General features: G+C 39.0%; 1 long non-coding RNA gene across 1 annotated transcript; it reads left to right on the plus strand.

Annotated features, from left to right (window-relative positions):
* The first annotated feature begins 244 nt into the window (after positions 1-244).
* On the plus strand, positions 245-10,675 carry LOC141508075 (uncharacterized). The gene is made up of 4 exons (XR_012474337.1): positions 245-274; positions 5,083-5,263; positions 6,486-6,677; positions 7,254-10,675. It is a non-coding gene; the product is annotated as an uncharacterized LOC141508075 (long non-coding RNA).
* The last annotated feature ends 6,289 nt before the right edge of the window (positions 10,676-16,964 follow it).

A 16,964-nucleotide genomic window follows, 5' to 3' on the forward strand; every position in this document is an offset into this window, starting at 1 on the left:
GCGGCTCCGGGGCCCGGGCCTGTCCCGGACCGAGGCTGGCCGCGAGCGCTGGCAAAGTCCGCGCCGGAGGGGACCCGGGCGGGCGGCGACGGGCGGAGGGGCCGGCTCTGCGATGGACACGCTTGCGCACACCGCCTCGGAGCTCAGCGAGGAGCGGGAAGGGAGGGGGAGGCGGGGAGGAGGGGAGGGGGAGGGGAGGGGAGGAGGGGAGGGGAGAGCCCGAGGAGGGGGGTCATCGGGACGGGAGGGAGAAGAGAAGAGAAGGACAGCAGAGGTGAGGAACTGGGCACAGAATCAGGAGGGAAGCGTTGGGGAAAGCCTCGGGAGCAGATGGAGAGGAGAAAGGGCAGGAGACGCAGGGAGAAGGCAAGGGAAGGGGCAGAGGAAGAGGAGATGGAGAAGGGGAGAGGGAGGAGGAAAAGGCATAAAGGGAGAGGAAGGTTCAAAGGGGAAAAGGATAAAGAGGAAGGAGATACAGAGAAGAGGAGGAGGGGAAAGGAGGGGAAGGAGAGGAAGAAAAGGAGAGGGAGGAAGTGTGGAAGAAGGACAGGGGAGAGAGGGCTGAGAAGGTGAGAAAGTGGAAGGGAGAAGATGTTGCTGCCTCAGAGATTGGGAGATGCCCCAGGCAGGGAATTCCCCTGTGCCAGGCTACCTTGCAGACGTAGCACATAGGGGTAACTTCTGGTAGGGGCATACAGGATATGCCCCAACTGCGCAGACTTTTCCCTTCGGAAGGAACAAGGAGTCCCTCAGTCTGCGTCTGGAAGGTAGAGAAGCTTAGAGGATCAGAGACTCTGACTCCCACTAGATGCAGAGGAGCAAAGCTTGTTTCTGTATCCCTGATACACCTCCCCAAGCTTCTTTCTTTCCTCAGCACCTAGCATAGTACCCCACATCTAATAAACTTTTTCATTAGTCTATGTTGAATTAAACGGAATTATGTATGAAGAAGCTCCTTGAAGGAAGTCGGAGGGAGGGGGGAAAGTTCTGTGCCCCTTAAAAGGGGGGCGTGGCTGCAAAGGCCATAATTGATTGGATTGATTGAACCCCAAGGTGAGAAGGTTCAGATTGCGGGGCCAGAGAGGAGGATAGAGCTTCTTGGATAGCTCTGATCATGAACAAGTTGGGGCAAGGGTGGAGGTTGAGAGATATTGAGAAGAGTAGTCTCTTGGAGAAGGAAAACAGCTTAGAATAAACTCTTTGTGCTATGGAAACTCACACACACACACACAAACACACACACACACACACACACACACACACACACACACACAACCTTTTGCTACCTTCTTTTTCCCATTCACTAGCATGTTCTGCGGAAAAAAAAAAAACTACTTTCCAGAATGAGGTTAGGGCACAGACAATGTGGGCTTTTTATTTTACTTACCAGAATTTTACTTGCCAGAATTATTGTTGTTTGTTGTTTTGATAGGGGGTAGGGAAGAAGATAAAAATAGGGTTATTAGAAAGGACTATCGATGCATTTTTATTAATGCACAGAAGAGAAGGAGGATCAGAAGGAAACATAGACTAGCAAGAAAACTTTGAAAGCTGCATGTTGAATATATTATAGACTTAAAAAAGGAAAGCAAACTAACAGAAATTTTCAGTTCTGTGTTCCATCTTCTTTTTTTCTATTCTACTTTACATATTTGGTGTTTATTACTTTCAGGGTCTTTTTTTTAAGTGAATTTGAAAAAAAGTAAAATTGAAAATAAATCTCAAACCTTAAACTTCCTTCCCCTCTTCTACTGAGGTTTAGCCTCTGCAATGTACCGCCCTTCCTGAAGTTATTCAACTTTCACAAGTTACCCTTACTAGGGCTAAGCTTCCACAACAGTAGAATGGAGAATTTCCCTAAATAAGAATCTCTGGTTCCTGTCCTCCCTGAAATCTATAACATCCAAACATTTCTCCAGCACTCCTTGCCACTTCCAGACATTCCCTTTGCATCATTCAGCAAACTCACTTGAAGTCATCTAAATCACACTAAGTCTGTGGTCCCCAAAGTTGGGAAGTAGCTTGATCCAAAGATTGGATGACCAACTAATCTGAAAGGAAGAAGTTATGTTCCATACTAACCTTCCCTTAATAGCCAGGGGTGTTAGAGCATGAGGGTTTGTTGCAGTAGTTATGTTCCATCCTTTCCCTTTTCTCTGTTATACAAGCTCCCAACTTTCCAGTTTCTGAACCCAGGATTGACCCCCTCAGACAGTTATAATTATGCATCAGATGCCTGAACACCCACAGAGGCAATTCAGTGGTCCAGTGGATAGAGATCTGGGTCTGGAGCAGGAAGACCCAAATTCAAATGTGGCCTCAGACATTTCCTAGTTGAGTGACTCTGGGCAAGTCATTTAACTTCTATTTGCCCTAGCTTCATCAACTGTAAAATGGGGATAATAACAACACCTACCTCCCAAGGATATTATGATCAAAATATCAGTAAAGCATTTAGCAGATGCCTAGCCCATAGTAGACATTATACAAAAGGGTTTTCTCCCCTTCCCCTTTCTTGCATTGCTGCTTCAAAGATGTTAATGAGGAAACTTCCACCCCTCCCCAATATATAATGTACCAGATCCCCCAGTGGCTGAAATCATCCCACACCACCTCAGCACTGAACGGTGACTAAGAGATCCCCTTCTCCCCCTTTTCATTTTGGATTGTAGTATACATGGAAGATCTCATGATACCTTCTTCCAAACTTCCCTATTACAAGCCAAGATAACATCTTTCACTCTTCCTCACTTCCCATATAACCAATACATTGCCAATCTTGTCATTTCTGCCTTCATAATACCTTTCATTTTTTTTCCATTTTTCCTTCTCACAATCACCACACTAGCTCCCCTTTTACCAGGATTATTGCAATGACCTCCTGGTCTCCCTGCTTCAAATCTATCCTTCACACAACTGCCAAAGGGATTTCCTAAAGGACACAGCTGATATTGGGAGTCCCCTAATCAGTAAACTCCAGTATTTTTTCTATTTCTTCAGGTGCTTCTCTTAATCCCATTGCTTTTAGTATTATATTGTTGTTTTCAACTAACAAGCATTGATTGCATCTCCTTCCCAACCACTTCCTCTATGGGGAAAAAAAGTCTTTGTCACACTTATCCATAGTCAAATGAAACAAGTTCCCACATTGGTCTTATCCATAAATGTGTCTCATTCTGCATATTTCATCTATCATTTCATTATCATTCAGGAGCTGAGTTGCATTCTTTGTAATCAGCCCCTGAAAATCATGGTTGATCATTTCATTTAATTGATCAGTTTTCTTAAGTCTTTCAGAATTGCTTGTCTTTATATTGTTATTCTCATGATCTTGCTCATTTCACTCTGCCTCAATTCATATAAGTTTTGCCAGGTTTCTCTGAAATCACTCATTCCATCATTACTTTTTTTAAAAAAAGTAATTAAATTATTTTTCCAACTACATGTAAAGATAATTTTTCAACAATCATTTTTGGTAAGGTTTGGGGTTCCACATTTTTCTCTCTCCTTCCCTTCCCTCCCCCCTCCCTTAGACAGAGAGTAATCTAATATAGGTTACATATGTATCTATGTTAAACTTATTTCCACATTAATCATATTGTACATTTCATTTCTTTAAGCATAAATAGTATTCCATTCTATACATTGTTCAAATGTTCCCCAATTGAAACTAAGGAGCTTCCGAGTCTTTGCTACCACAAAAAGAGATACCATAAATACTTTGGTACATATAGGTCCTTTTCTTTCTCACCATGATTGAGACAAAGGGTATGCAATTTGGGAGCCCCCATCCAAACTGCCCTGTTTTCCCAGTATAGTTCCTGAAGAACTTGTAATCGATTCAATTATACAGTCCCCTATTGTAGGTTCCCTTGCTTTCTTGTCCTGTTTCTTCTCAGGCTTTGCCAAACCCCACCATCATTTTCATTCTACTTCACAAGCTCCAGAATTCCTCTGAAAAAAGTCAACACAAAAGTCCCAACTGAAACCACTACAAATTCATGCTATCTGATCTCAACAAACCTCACAACTGCTTAGTAATCCTTCCCCCCACCATCCTCAAATGCTCCTTGGAAGTCATACCTTCCTCCTTTTCCTTCTTTCTAATAGAGCCTAGAAGATAATCCCCTATATACCAAGGGCCATTCTCTGGGATCCACTCCAAATTTGTGATGATCTCTCTAAAACACTTTCTAGAAAGCACTCTAGGTGGTGCAATGGATAGAGTACTGGGCCTAGAGTAATGAAGATTCATGAAGTCAAATCTGACTTCAGGTCACTTTGTGATCCTAAGCAAGTCAATTAATCCTGTTTACATTAGTTTCTCCATCTGTTTAATGAGTTGGAGAAGAAAATGGCAAATCACTGCAATATATCTGCCAAGAAAACCCCAAAAGCAGTGAAGAAGAATCGGACATGACTGAAACAACTAAACAACAATAACTATCAGTGCAGTCCTTGATCTGAACTTCAACCTCCCCACACATCAAAGACCACAATAAGGTGCAATAGTTCTATTTCTTGGTTGGTGAATAAGCTTTCCTTTCTCTTTTCTTCCCTCAAGTTCTGAAACCATGAACCATAAAATCAACTTACCATTATTTTCTTTTGTTCTTCAAAGTAACTCTCCAGAATGAAGTGACTTTCCAGATCATCCCTCCCTTATGTATACTGTTTCCCTCATTAGAAATAAGCTCCCTGAGGGAAGAGACTATAGTTGCATTTTAATTTTTATCCACTAGGTTTAACAGAGTGATGAGAACTTAGATCTCTTTATTTAGAGCTTTTTCTATCTTTTCATTCATTGTTCCAGATCTTCTCTCAATCAAATCAATCAATCTACTAAATCTTAGGCACTATACTAGGTCCAGGAATACAAATACAAAAAGTCATTCCCCACTTGCAAAAGGAGGTTATGTTCTAGGAAGGCATCAAGTGAAAATATAGGCATAATCAACATAAATACAAAGCAGAAAAATAGAAAAAAAGACAGAAGATTGAATCCCACCTGATATTCTCTGTGTAATCTGGAATAAAACACTTAATGTCTCTCAAACTCACCATCATCTCTAAATGTCAAAGGTGGCAGGAGGATCAAGAAGACAACCAACAGAAGAATGAAGAGAATTAAATGATATCTGGGTGTTCCAGATCAGCCCCAAAGATACTACCTGGGGTGGACTGTGCCAGGTTCGAATAAGTAATCTATTATCTGGTCCAAACAGCAGCTTCTCATAGGATCATCAGGTTCTTCCTTGTACAGGTCAGTGACTTTATAACATCCTTTGTTTTTTTAGTGATTGAAATGTGTAATTTTCCCTTCCCTTGCCTTCCACCCATCCCAGTCCTCTTAGTGACTCATTCTGGGTCCCTACTTTTCCTAGTAAAAGATAATAAAAGTTTCTTGCTTTTGGTATCATTGACTAGTCTGCCTTTTCAGTGAAAACTTTCTCAGTATCAAAGCTGCTATAATGAACTGAATCACTTGATCACTCAAAATAAATCTAGGGAGTTCTGGAGTGCTGTAAGGAAGTATAAGGACATAGAAGTGAGACCATACTTATACACATGAAAAATTACAGAACAATTCAGGTTAGCATAAAATTAAATGCTACAGGTAATCCCTTCCATATCACAGGAGTTAGGGTTGCAGTGCTCCTTCAATCTGGAAAATCCATGCAAAAATTTTTGGTCCTCCCTTCATATCAGAGAAGAAATCTGAATTTTTTCTTTTTTGGGGGTGGGGGGTAGTTACAGTACCTTGCTGTAAAATTTGGATTAAGTATTTGATCATAGGCTCTGTGTTCTCTGCTGGTTTTATCATGTCATTTGTGACTTCTATAAAACTCTCCCAAAATTTCCAATTTAATTTCTTATGCTGACTCATGATATTGAAGTAGAAGAAACATTAGAGAAAATGTTATGCCAAATATTTTCTTCTGAGCTGGTTTTGCATATCCTGTGGGTGTGTCTGATTTCTAGCCCTTTATCAGCTAAATAACACCTCCCATTGTGGGCCACCTGGAAATTCACTAGGAGGGCTATCCCACCAAAGTGGGGCACCAAGATACAAATACCAACTCCTTTCCCAAACTCACTCAGAGGTCTACCCTACCAGAACTCAATGAGATGATGAAAATTATTGTGAACCCCTTCCTCTAATTCCTCCCTTACTCCTTTCCCAGCACATATACCAGTGCTGCTCCCCTATATAACCCTTCCTTTAGTCTTGATGTATACTGCTGTTCTCTGTTCAGTAATTTTTCTTTTTTATGCTGTTCTCCCTCTTTATGCTATTTATTCTTTGATGGCAATAAGTTGCTTAATTCCTCTCCCCCCCCCATAGGGTATCAGTCACTTCCAACTGCCTTTATTGCCTTTGTCTTCTCTCCCTTAGTTTCTGCTAACCACAATAATATATAATAAAACTTTTTGTCCCTATATACTTCTGCGTCAAGAACTGGTCTTCCTAAATTTGTTCACAGATCCTCAAACCCAACACTACAATATGTTGAAACTGTGAAGGGGAAAGTTATGATGGTGGAAGAAATAACTGTAAGAGAAAACAAGATAACTTGTTGCTGAATTGAAGTTTGAAGAAGGGAGAAGTCAGAGAGCCATTTCAACTCAATTAATAAGCATTTAGTACGTGCCTACTGTATATCTGACATTTCTAGGTAGGTGCTACTGTTGATGTTGCACATCTTTTGTTCTTGAAGAGGACAACTGACATCACAAGTCTTAACTTGTACTGACTAATCTTGGAATAGTTTCTTAGCTTGTTGAAAGTTGATAAATCATGTATCTCATCTAAAGGATAGGGAAATAGAGAATTTCAGTCAAATGCTTCCTGTAATAGTAGTTTACATTTACATGGAAGTACTTTTTTTTTGATTCTCACAATATGCTTGTAAGGTAGATAAATAAGGCAGACTTTGTTATCCAGGCTTTAAGAGGAGCCAAAATGACTTGTCCATGGTCCCTGAACTAGGAAATAAGTGGCAGAGCTTCAAGGGACTTTTGAGGTCATCTCATCCAAACTTCTTATTTTATTTACAAGGAGGAAACTCAGGTCCAGAGAGGTAAAGTGATTTCCCCGTGGTAACACAGAGGCAAGAATCTAAACCATGTCCTTAATTTCAAATACATTTCCCATGATTGTTACTGTTGAAGGTGAGAGATACAAGAGTTAAGTCTAAGAACCCTGGATTTGGGGAAGTGTGATACTTAGTAATCCTTTTGTTTTTTTCTAGACTTCAGTTTCAAAGGTATTAAAGAGATTCATAGGGGTAAGAAGAGGATACCACCAAGAGGAAGGACTATATTGTAGAAATGGGAGGCAAACATGGTTAATGAAGATCAGAAGACCTGTGGACCCCAGAGGACCTGTGGACCCCATAACACGATTTTTCAACCATGGGATAGTGGAAATGGGAGGATGGGGAGTTGGGTAGGATGAGCAATGAAAAATGTCTTGCCAATTTTTTGGCTTATGTCCTTCATGTGTGCCACATTAAGATCTTGCCTCTGGAAGAAGGGACAGGTTCTTCAGCTATTCTCTGTTGAGGGGGGAAATAAACCCAATTTGGCATCTCACATACTTTTTAAAAATAGCAGCCTGGAGATGGTATTTCGGCTCTTATTTTTATCAGATTTAAGCAAATGGATGGCTAAACCAGTATGCTGGGCTTTTCCCAAGCTTCTCAATGACAGAGATAGTAGTTTTGTAACTGTAGAAACCTGGTTAACTCAAGCAGAGACTTTGAGCAGGAAGTTTTACAAGGTCATCTCACTTATACCCCTGTCTCTGAACAGGGTCAGCACTCAATCCTAAAAAAATTATTTCTTGCCTTTTTTAAAATCTCCTGAAAAAGGGGAAACTAGGTGGTACAGTGGATAGAGCACTGGTCCTGGAGTCAGGAGGACCTGAGCTCAAATTCAACCATAGACATGTAATACTTACTTAGCTATGTGACCTTTAACAAGTTACTTAACCCCATTGCCTTGGAAAGACCCAAAAAAATCTGGAAAAATTTTCTCTGCAGCACATTCTAGGACCTTCTTCCTCCTTGCCACCAGGAAGCATTTAATACTTCCTGGTGTACTCCAGACCCTCCTCTATAAGGAAAATAGTTGTTCACCCACAAAACATTCTCCTCTTTGCCCCTTGTTTTGAAAACTTCTAGCATCTCCTCCCTCAATCAGCCATTCCACCCTTACCTCTTACAGCTTTCCTGGCATAACTTCTATTTCCATCATCATCATCATCAAAAATATTACATTTCAAATTCCACTCACTCACTCACTCACTCATTCATTCACTCATTCATTTATGTATCAATTCAACAATCATTTAATGAATAACCAGTTTGAGTAAGCACTGTGTTGTATGCCAAGAGGGAGTACAAAGATAAATAAGATATAGAAACTGGTCTCACTGGAGGCTAAGGTCTAATGGGAAGGATAAGATTTGTACATTGATAGCTATATTACAAAGTAAAAATTGTAAATGCATAGGGTATTGACTGAAATGTGGAGAAGATAAAAGTGTGTCTATTATTTGGCTATTTATAAAAAAGCATTTGACTTTGGCTGAACAAATTGTGGTATATGAATGTAATGAGTACTATTTTGTTATAAGAAATGATGAGCAGGCAGATTTCAGAAAAACCTGAAAAGACTTACATGAACTGATGCTGAATAAAGTGAGCAGAACCAGGAGAACGTCGTACATAGTAACAGCAAAATTGTGTGATGATCAACTATGATAGACTTAACTCTTCTCAGAATTACAATAATCAAACACAAGACTTATAATGGAAAATACCATTCACATCCAGAGAAAGAACTCTACATTTTTCAATTTTTTAATTTGTTTGTTTTTTTCTTTCTTGTAGTTTTCCCCTTTTGTTCTGATTCTTTCATAACATGATTAATATGGAAATATATTTGACAAGACTGGGCATGTATAACCTATATCATATGGGTTACTGTCTAGAGGAGGAGAGAGGGAGAAATTTTTACAAAAATGAATGTTGAAAACCATCTCTACATGTAATTTAGGGGAAATGCTATCAAAAAAAAGAAAAGTTTTTTTTTTAATTTGACTTGATAGAATCAATATAATTCTGGACCTGGAATCAGGAAGACTTGAATTCACTTAACTTTCATTTGCCTTAGTTTCTACAACAATAAAATAAAATTAATAATAGCACCTACCTCCCAAAATGACAATCAAATAAGATAATAGTTGTAAATAGTGCTTAGCACAGTGTCTAGCACATAACCAGAGGAAAAAATATCCCTCTCATCTTCTTCTCCTTTCTCCCTGCCTACTCTGATCTGTTTGCTCATGACAGTTGAAGAAGTTGACAATCTTTCTGATGAGATAGAGGACCACCAGGCCTTATCATCTGTACTGCCTTTCAGCCTGGAAATTCCCTGACACTGTCATATTCACTATGTAAGTCCTCTGAGCCTTCATTTCTGTATTTCCTGAATCCCCATTCCCTAAAGCCCTCCTCCAACAAACTTGGAGGACTTCCATAACTCCATCTGCCCTGGAGCCAAACTTCATTTTCTTCAGTATTCTCTGTTTACTACTCACATCCCCAGAACTTCGCATAGTGTTTGGCATGCAGTAAAAACTTAATAAATGCTTTTCTTATTTATTCCTTCAACCATATGACTTGTATTCTTACAAACAGATTAAACCCTGACTCCTTGAAAGATATAACCTTGAAGGCAAATTTGTTCAATTATTTTCTGAAAATTTTCAAGTACAGTATGAAGTAGGGACATATTTGTTTGACAAAAGTAAGGACCATTATCATGAAAGATGTCCAGTATGAAATCCAGATGGAAAAGGGAGACTTCCTGGAGATGGTGAGGTTTTCATCAAAAACTCCTATGCTAATTGCTTGAAGCCCCTGATAGTAGAGGGCTTGCTCAATGAGAATCATAACCTTTGGAAAGAAATAGACTTATGTGAGTGGGCCAAAAAAATGTTAACTAGGAGACTGTTTTCCAAAATGTCCATTCTCTATAGTTCTAATCCCTAATCAATAAAATGTTTTAGGCTGTATTTGCATTTAAGACTTTTGTAAGTGGAACTTACAAAACTGGAAATATCCCCAAAGAACAATAAAACCGATCATATCCTTTGATCTGGCAATGCTATTGCTAGGTCTATATCCCAAAGAATCATAAATAAAAAAAAAAACAGGAGAAGCCTCACACGTTCAAAAATATTTATAGCCACTTTTTGTGGTAGCAAAGAAATTGAAGGTATGTCCATCATTTGAGGAATAGCTGAACAAGTTATGGTATATGAATGTTAAGAAGTACTATTGCTCCATTAGAAATAATGAGTGATTGGGCTTTAGATGAGCATGGAAAGACTTACATGAATTGATGCTGAGTGAAGTGAGCAGAACCAAGAGAACCTTGTATATGGACAATGCCATCCCCACATCCAGAGGGAAAAAACGACACTCTGAATACAGAGCAAAGCATACTATGTTCATTCAGTTTTTTTTAAAGCTTTTTTCTATTTTTCCTACCTTTCTCATTTTTTTTCCTTTCTCCCAATTCTAATTCCTTTTTCATAACATGGCTATTATGTAAGTATGTTAAGCATGAATGTACATGCACAACTTTTACCAGACTGTTCGAGGCCATGGGACGGGGGAGGGAAGGGAAGGTGGCAAATGGATGAATGTTGAAAAACTAACATTGTGTGTAACTGAAAAAATAAAATTAAATTTCAATTTAAAAAAAGACTTCTGTAAATGTAAGTGTCATCTTTAATGAATCTAAAGAAATTAATATTGCATGCTAGACAAAGAATACATGACTGATGAAACTATACTGAAAGTGGAGGCTTTTTAAATTAAAAATGAGAAATTCAAGGTCCACTTGAAGTTTTTCTCCTCCTTGTGATGGAAAATATTATCCAATTCAAGAGAAAGAACTATGGAGACTGACTGCGAACCAAAGCATACTATTTTGAATTTTTTAAATGCTTAATGTTTTATGTTTTTTACCTTTGTTCTGATTCTTCTTTCACAACATAACTAATATAGAAATATGTTTAACATAGTTATACATTGTGTAACTTAATCAGATTACTTGCTTTCAAGGGGAGGAGGGAGGAAGGGGAAGGGAGAAAAATGTGGAACTCAAAATCTTACAAAAAATGAATGTTGATTGGGTGATGATCAGCTATTCATTTCAACAGTACAATAATCAAAGACAATTATAAAAACTTGTGATGGAAAATACCATCCATATCTGGAGAAGGAATTGTGGAGTTTAAATGCAGAGTAAACCTTACTATCTTCAATCATTAAAAGTTGTCGTATTATATCATATTGTCTTATTGTTTTTCTCCCTAACATCCTTTCTTCCATTTGAATTGATTCTTCTTTCACAACATGATTAATATGGATTTATGTTTAGCATAGTTACATATGTAGAGCCTATGTTAGTTTGCTTTCTGTAAGGTGGGGAGAAGAGAAGGGAGGGAGGAAGAAAAATGTAAAACTTAAAACCTTGCCAAAAAAAAGATTGATGAAAACTACCATTTTTATGTAGTTGAAAAAACAAATAAATATAAATATTTAAATTAAAAAAGAATATTGAAAACTCTCTTTGCATGCAGTCAGAAAAATAAATTTTAAAAGCTTGAGACATCAATTAAAATAACCATCTTAAAAGAAAAGAGAAAAGAAATTTTCTCCTCTCAATCTAGGTCAATATTTATATGTTAGAATTTACAGAGAATATGTTTCCTTAAAGCAAAGGCTCCATTATTCTTTTGAGAGAAGCAAGCCTTTAGGTAATTGCCCCCTGGCATTGGCCTTACTATTTAGAGATAGCTCCTTTGGCTATTTTGTTTACTTTTTTCTTGCCTATGCAACTTATTGAAATTTCTCTGTTTAACATTCCTAAACTGCTGGGAAAATCTCTTCCTATTTTCAAAATGGTTAAAACAACTCTGCCCAGTCCAAGTGAAGTATTTTTCTTTGCAGTGCCCTAGTGCATATAGATTACATATTTCTGAATCTTAATCAGAGTTAAGAAGGATGAGCCCTCTGATCCCATACTCATTATCCCTTTCAGCCAATCACTGACCTAGAATTCCTGGAACTAGAAAATTAAGACACCTCTGATATGTGTCAGACATGAGCCCTTTTTTCTCACAAAAAGTGAAAGTGCACTACCATCTCCACTGTATCTCCCTCCCACTCCCACTAATCATTTAGGGTATTTTATCCTTCCATTCTCTTCTCCTCAAAACCTCTGCAGTCTCAGATAATCTGGTGGAGACCCAAATCAAGACCTGGCTTGTAAAGGATTGTTGTGTGTGAGAGTACTGTAAATTTTCATCACCTGGTGTCCTCTAGCACCAGAGCCTTGTTTTAGTGGTTGATTGGAGAGTACCTCGGGAGTGGGAGTGGGCCAGGGACTGAGGAGGATATTTAAGCACTTGTATTTGGTTTAATAAATGGAAATCTTGGAGTACTTGGAGAACTTTTCATTCTTGTCTCCTGCCCCTTCATTGTTCACTTGAGTAAGGATAAGCTAGCCAGCAGGAACCTAACACATCCTGAGTAGCTAGTCTAACAGGAACATAACACTGGCTAATTTCTTCTCTACCTATCCAGAGACTTCTAGATACAGAAAAAAATTCTTCAGTAACCTGCATTAGGGTTAAGAAGTTTCATGTCTGTGTGCTTGGTTTTTCCTTCCCTGATTATGTTGGGGAGTTTTCCACAAAACCACTCAGTTGTTGTTCAGTCATTTCAGACATGTCAGATTCTTTCTGATCCTATTTGGGATTTTCTTGGAAAACTTCTTGATTCTTTCTGATCCTATTTGGGATTTTCTTGGAAAACTTCTTGAAGTAGTTTTACTATTTCCTCCTCTAGTTCATTTTACAGATGAGGAAGCTGAGACAAATAGAATTAAGTGACTTGCCTAGTATCAAACAGCTAATAAGTATCTGAAACTAGATTTGAAATCAGGAAGATAAGTCTATCTGATTCCAAACCTAGTGCTCTAACCCACTAGGTCACTTATCTGTCCATTTAGAGAACAATTGTCTTTCAATGTAGAAAGTAATGTTGCAGGGTGGGGCAGAGCCAAGATGGAGGAATGAAGGCAGAAAATACTGTGAGCTCTCTCCCAGACCACTCCGAATACTAATGATGCTAAATTCTAAAGTGACGGAACCCACAGAAAGACTGAGTGAAAGAATTTTCCAGCCCAAGATACTTGGAAAATCCAGGGGGGGAAGGGTCTATAACACCAAGGTTAGAAAGGGTCTACAAGATAGCTAGGGCTGGCCAGAGCAAATCAACTTCAGCCCTCAAGGAACAGTCCACAGTGCACCTGGATCCCTGGGAGCACCTGGGTCCATGATAGCAAGGCAGTTTCCAGAACTCTCGGCCTAGGGATTGGACAAATTGGAAGGTCAGTGGGAAAACTCTGACACACCAGAGTGAGCGTGGAGCCCAGTCCAGCACAGGCCTCAGTACAGACCTGGCCCCAGGGACCCAGAAGCAGGACTGGGGAGCCAATGGGAAGTTGCTTCCAGAGCACTCAGTCCATAAATGGTAAGGAGGTCAGGGAAGACTACAGAGGTCTTTCTGCTATTCCTAACAGGACTCTGTTGTTTTGCCCATAATCAGATCCAGGTCATTGTCTGGGGCCCTTTAAGCAGATTTCCATAGCAGAGCAGGGACCCTCTGTTCCAGGATAGAGGGGAGTGCTTTTGATCATCTACAGACCAGAACACAGGTCCGGAGAGCAGTTAGAGCCTCTCATAAGAACTTGAAGGAATTGAGGTCCCTGGGAATGTCCCTGAAAACAGTTGAAAAAACCCTCAGAAGCTTGGGATAGTGCATCCTCCACCTTGGAAGCAGAGGTGCAAGTTAACAAAGAATTAAAATCAAGTGATAGGCTGGGGAAATGAGCAAACAACAGAAGAAAAAAAATCCGACCATAGACAATTACTCTGGTTCTATGGAGGACCAAAAAAATACACCAGGCAGTTTGAATGAGAATATATAGATAAGGCACAGGAGGGAGCTGAATTTGAAGGTAAAATATATTATAAAGATAAGTTAATGGGGAAAAGGGGAATGTACTAAGAGAAAGGGAAAGGAGAGGTAGAATGGGCTAAGTTATTTCACATAAAAGAGGCAAGAAAAAAACTTTTGCACTCCAGAGAAAGGGGGAAAAGTGAAATGGATTGAGTGAGCCTTCACTCTCTTGGGAGGTGACTCAGAGAGGAAATAACATACACACTCAATTGGGTATAGAAATATATGCTACCCTAGAGGAAAATAGGAGAGGAAAGGGATGGGAGAAAGGAGACAGGAGGAGGGGAGGGGGAGTGAAGGTGATTGAAGAGGGAAGATAGTTGGAGAGGGTAGTCAATACAACACAGTTTTAAGGAGGGACAAGGTGAAAGGTGAGAGATAATAGAATAAATCAGGATGGAATAAAAGAAAAGGATGGAAGGAAATATAGCTAACAGCTGTGGGAAAAAATATTGAAGCAATTTCTCTTATGGACTTATGATAAAGAATGCTATCCATCCAAAGACAGAATTGATGGTATCTGAATACAAACTGAAGATACCTTTTTTTTCTCTCACTTTATTTTTCTTGAGGTTTCCCTTTCTTTGGGGTGGGGGATTATGTTTATTTTTACAACATGATTATTTTAGCAAAGTAAAAAATAAATAAATTTGGGGCGGCTAGGTGGCACAGTGGATAAAGCACCAGCCCTGGAGTCAGGAGTACCTGGGTTCAAATCCTGCTCAGACACTTAATAATTACCTAGCTGTGTGGCCTTGGGCAAGCCACTTAACCCCATTTCCCTTGCAAAAAATAAAAAATAAAATAAAATAAAATAAATAAATAAATTTGAACTCACTAACAAAATAAAAAAAGAAAGTAACATGAATAAGAGTTGTTCAAGTCTCCTTTTTAATCATTTTCCCCAACCTTCCAAACAACCTTGTCTCTTGAAAAGGCACAAAACCTTACTATTCCTACAGTGGATGAAGAATAGTTGTCTAAATTATGATATTCAGTAGTCTGGGCAGCCCAATGAGCAGGCACATCACCACATATATCTTAGACAGTCATTGCAGATGAATAATGACCTAGTTTCAAAATTGAACAGAAGGAGAGAGTGGGCTGGACTGCACTTGGAAAATTATGCAACACTTTCAATGATCCCAAGCTGCTCTTTGACACAAAAATTCATCTTTTAAAAACATCAGTCTCTTTTTTTAGTGATATTCATAAATGATGGGACATGATATTCAAAGAATCAAAGATGGATGTCTCTAAGAGTGAAGAAAAGATACAAAGTGGGTGTAAAAAGGATGCATTCAAATATGGATGTATTGAAGAATACAAGCAAATTGTGATTTTTTTTTTCCAAATGTGAGGAAGAAACTTGGACCTGGGTGGAGGATCTGAGAGGGATTGGTAATGGAGATGGAAAGCTGTACAAAGGTAGTTAGAGAAAGTCAATTAGTATTGATTTACTACTGAATGGCATGCTAGGTATATGAAGAAGGGCAAAGAGTTCCTGCTCTCAAGGAATTCATAGTCAAATGGGGGTAAACAACATGTAAACAACTATGTAAAAATTAGATATAGATAGGAAAATTGGGGAGGAGTCTCAGACGGAAGCTATTAAGAATAAGGAGAACTGGTAAAGGTTTTTTGTAGAAGGTTAGACCTTAGCTGAAATTTAAAGTAAGCCTAGAGGTAGAGATGAGGAGGGAAAGAACTCCAAACATGGTGGATGGCCAGTGAAAATGGCATGAATTGGGGTGTGAAATATTGTGTATAAGGAACAGCAAAGAAACCAGGGTCACTAGATTGAAGAGTATGTGGAGGGAATTAAGGGGACAGATTTTGAAGGTTTTAAGAAGCACAACAAATAATTTCATATATCATCCTTCAAGTAATAAGGATACATTGGAGTCTGTTGAATAAGAGTGATATGATCAGATCTGTGCTTTAAGATCAGCTGGACAACTGAGTGGAAGATGGAATAGAGCTGTGAAAGAGAAACCAACCAGCAGTTACAGATATAATCCCTGGTCTTGAAATGCTTATGCTATAAAATGGTGGATATGTGCAAAGCTGTTGAGGGCATACAGTTGAACATTATTAAAGAAAACTACAATGAGCTTTTCTTCATTTATGAGGATGAAGGGGGAAGTTTGTTGTATTTGCATATTTTATTTGATGAGTTTAAGAAAACCTTCAATTTTCTGGAGAATTAAAGTTGGATTTCGGATTTACTCTGCCCCATATAATCTTAAAACTATATAGATTTAGGGCTATAGAGAATCTCAAAGATCAAGTTCAATCCCATTGTGTTTCTGAGGAGGTCACTGAAGTCTATTGAGAAAAACTGCAAGGTCATGCTGGCAATAATTAGTAACAGAACTGGTATATGATTCAAGGTCATTTGATCAGGCATGTAATAAGGCAGTCTGGGCTAGGGAATGATATTTCATATATATAATATGATTAATGAGGTAGGAAATATGACATTAGAACTATCAGGCTTAGATTCAACTATTTAGCTGTAAGATCTTAGGCAAATTATTTGCCCTCTTTGAAGAGCCTTGGTTTCCTCATTTAATACTTGCACTAGATACCTTAGGTATGTACACATGGGTACAGAAAGAGAGAAAGAAGCAGAGACACACAGAGAGAAAAATAGAAAGACAGAGACAGACAATGAGAGAGAGAGAGAGAGAGAGAGAGAGAGAGAGAGAGAGAGAAATAGAGAGAAATAGAGATGGAGACAAGAAGGAGAGGAGGGGAGGGGAGGGGAGGGGAGGGGAGGAGAGGAGAGAGCAGATTTTTACTAGACTGTAGAGTTCCCAAGGACACGGACTATCTCCATATCCAAAGCTTTAT

Source organism: Macrotis lagotis, chromosome 1 (genome assembly GCF_037893015.1).
Source record: "Macrotis lagotis isolate mMagLag1 chromosome 1, bilby.v1.9.chrom.fasta, whole genome shotgun sequence".
Lineage (NCBI taxonomy): Eukaryota > Metazoa > Chordata > Mammalia > Peramelemorphia > Peramelidae > Macrotis > Macrotis lagotis.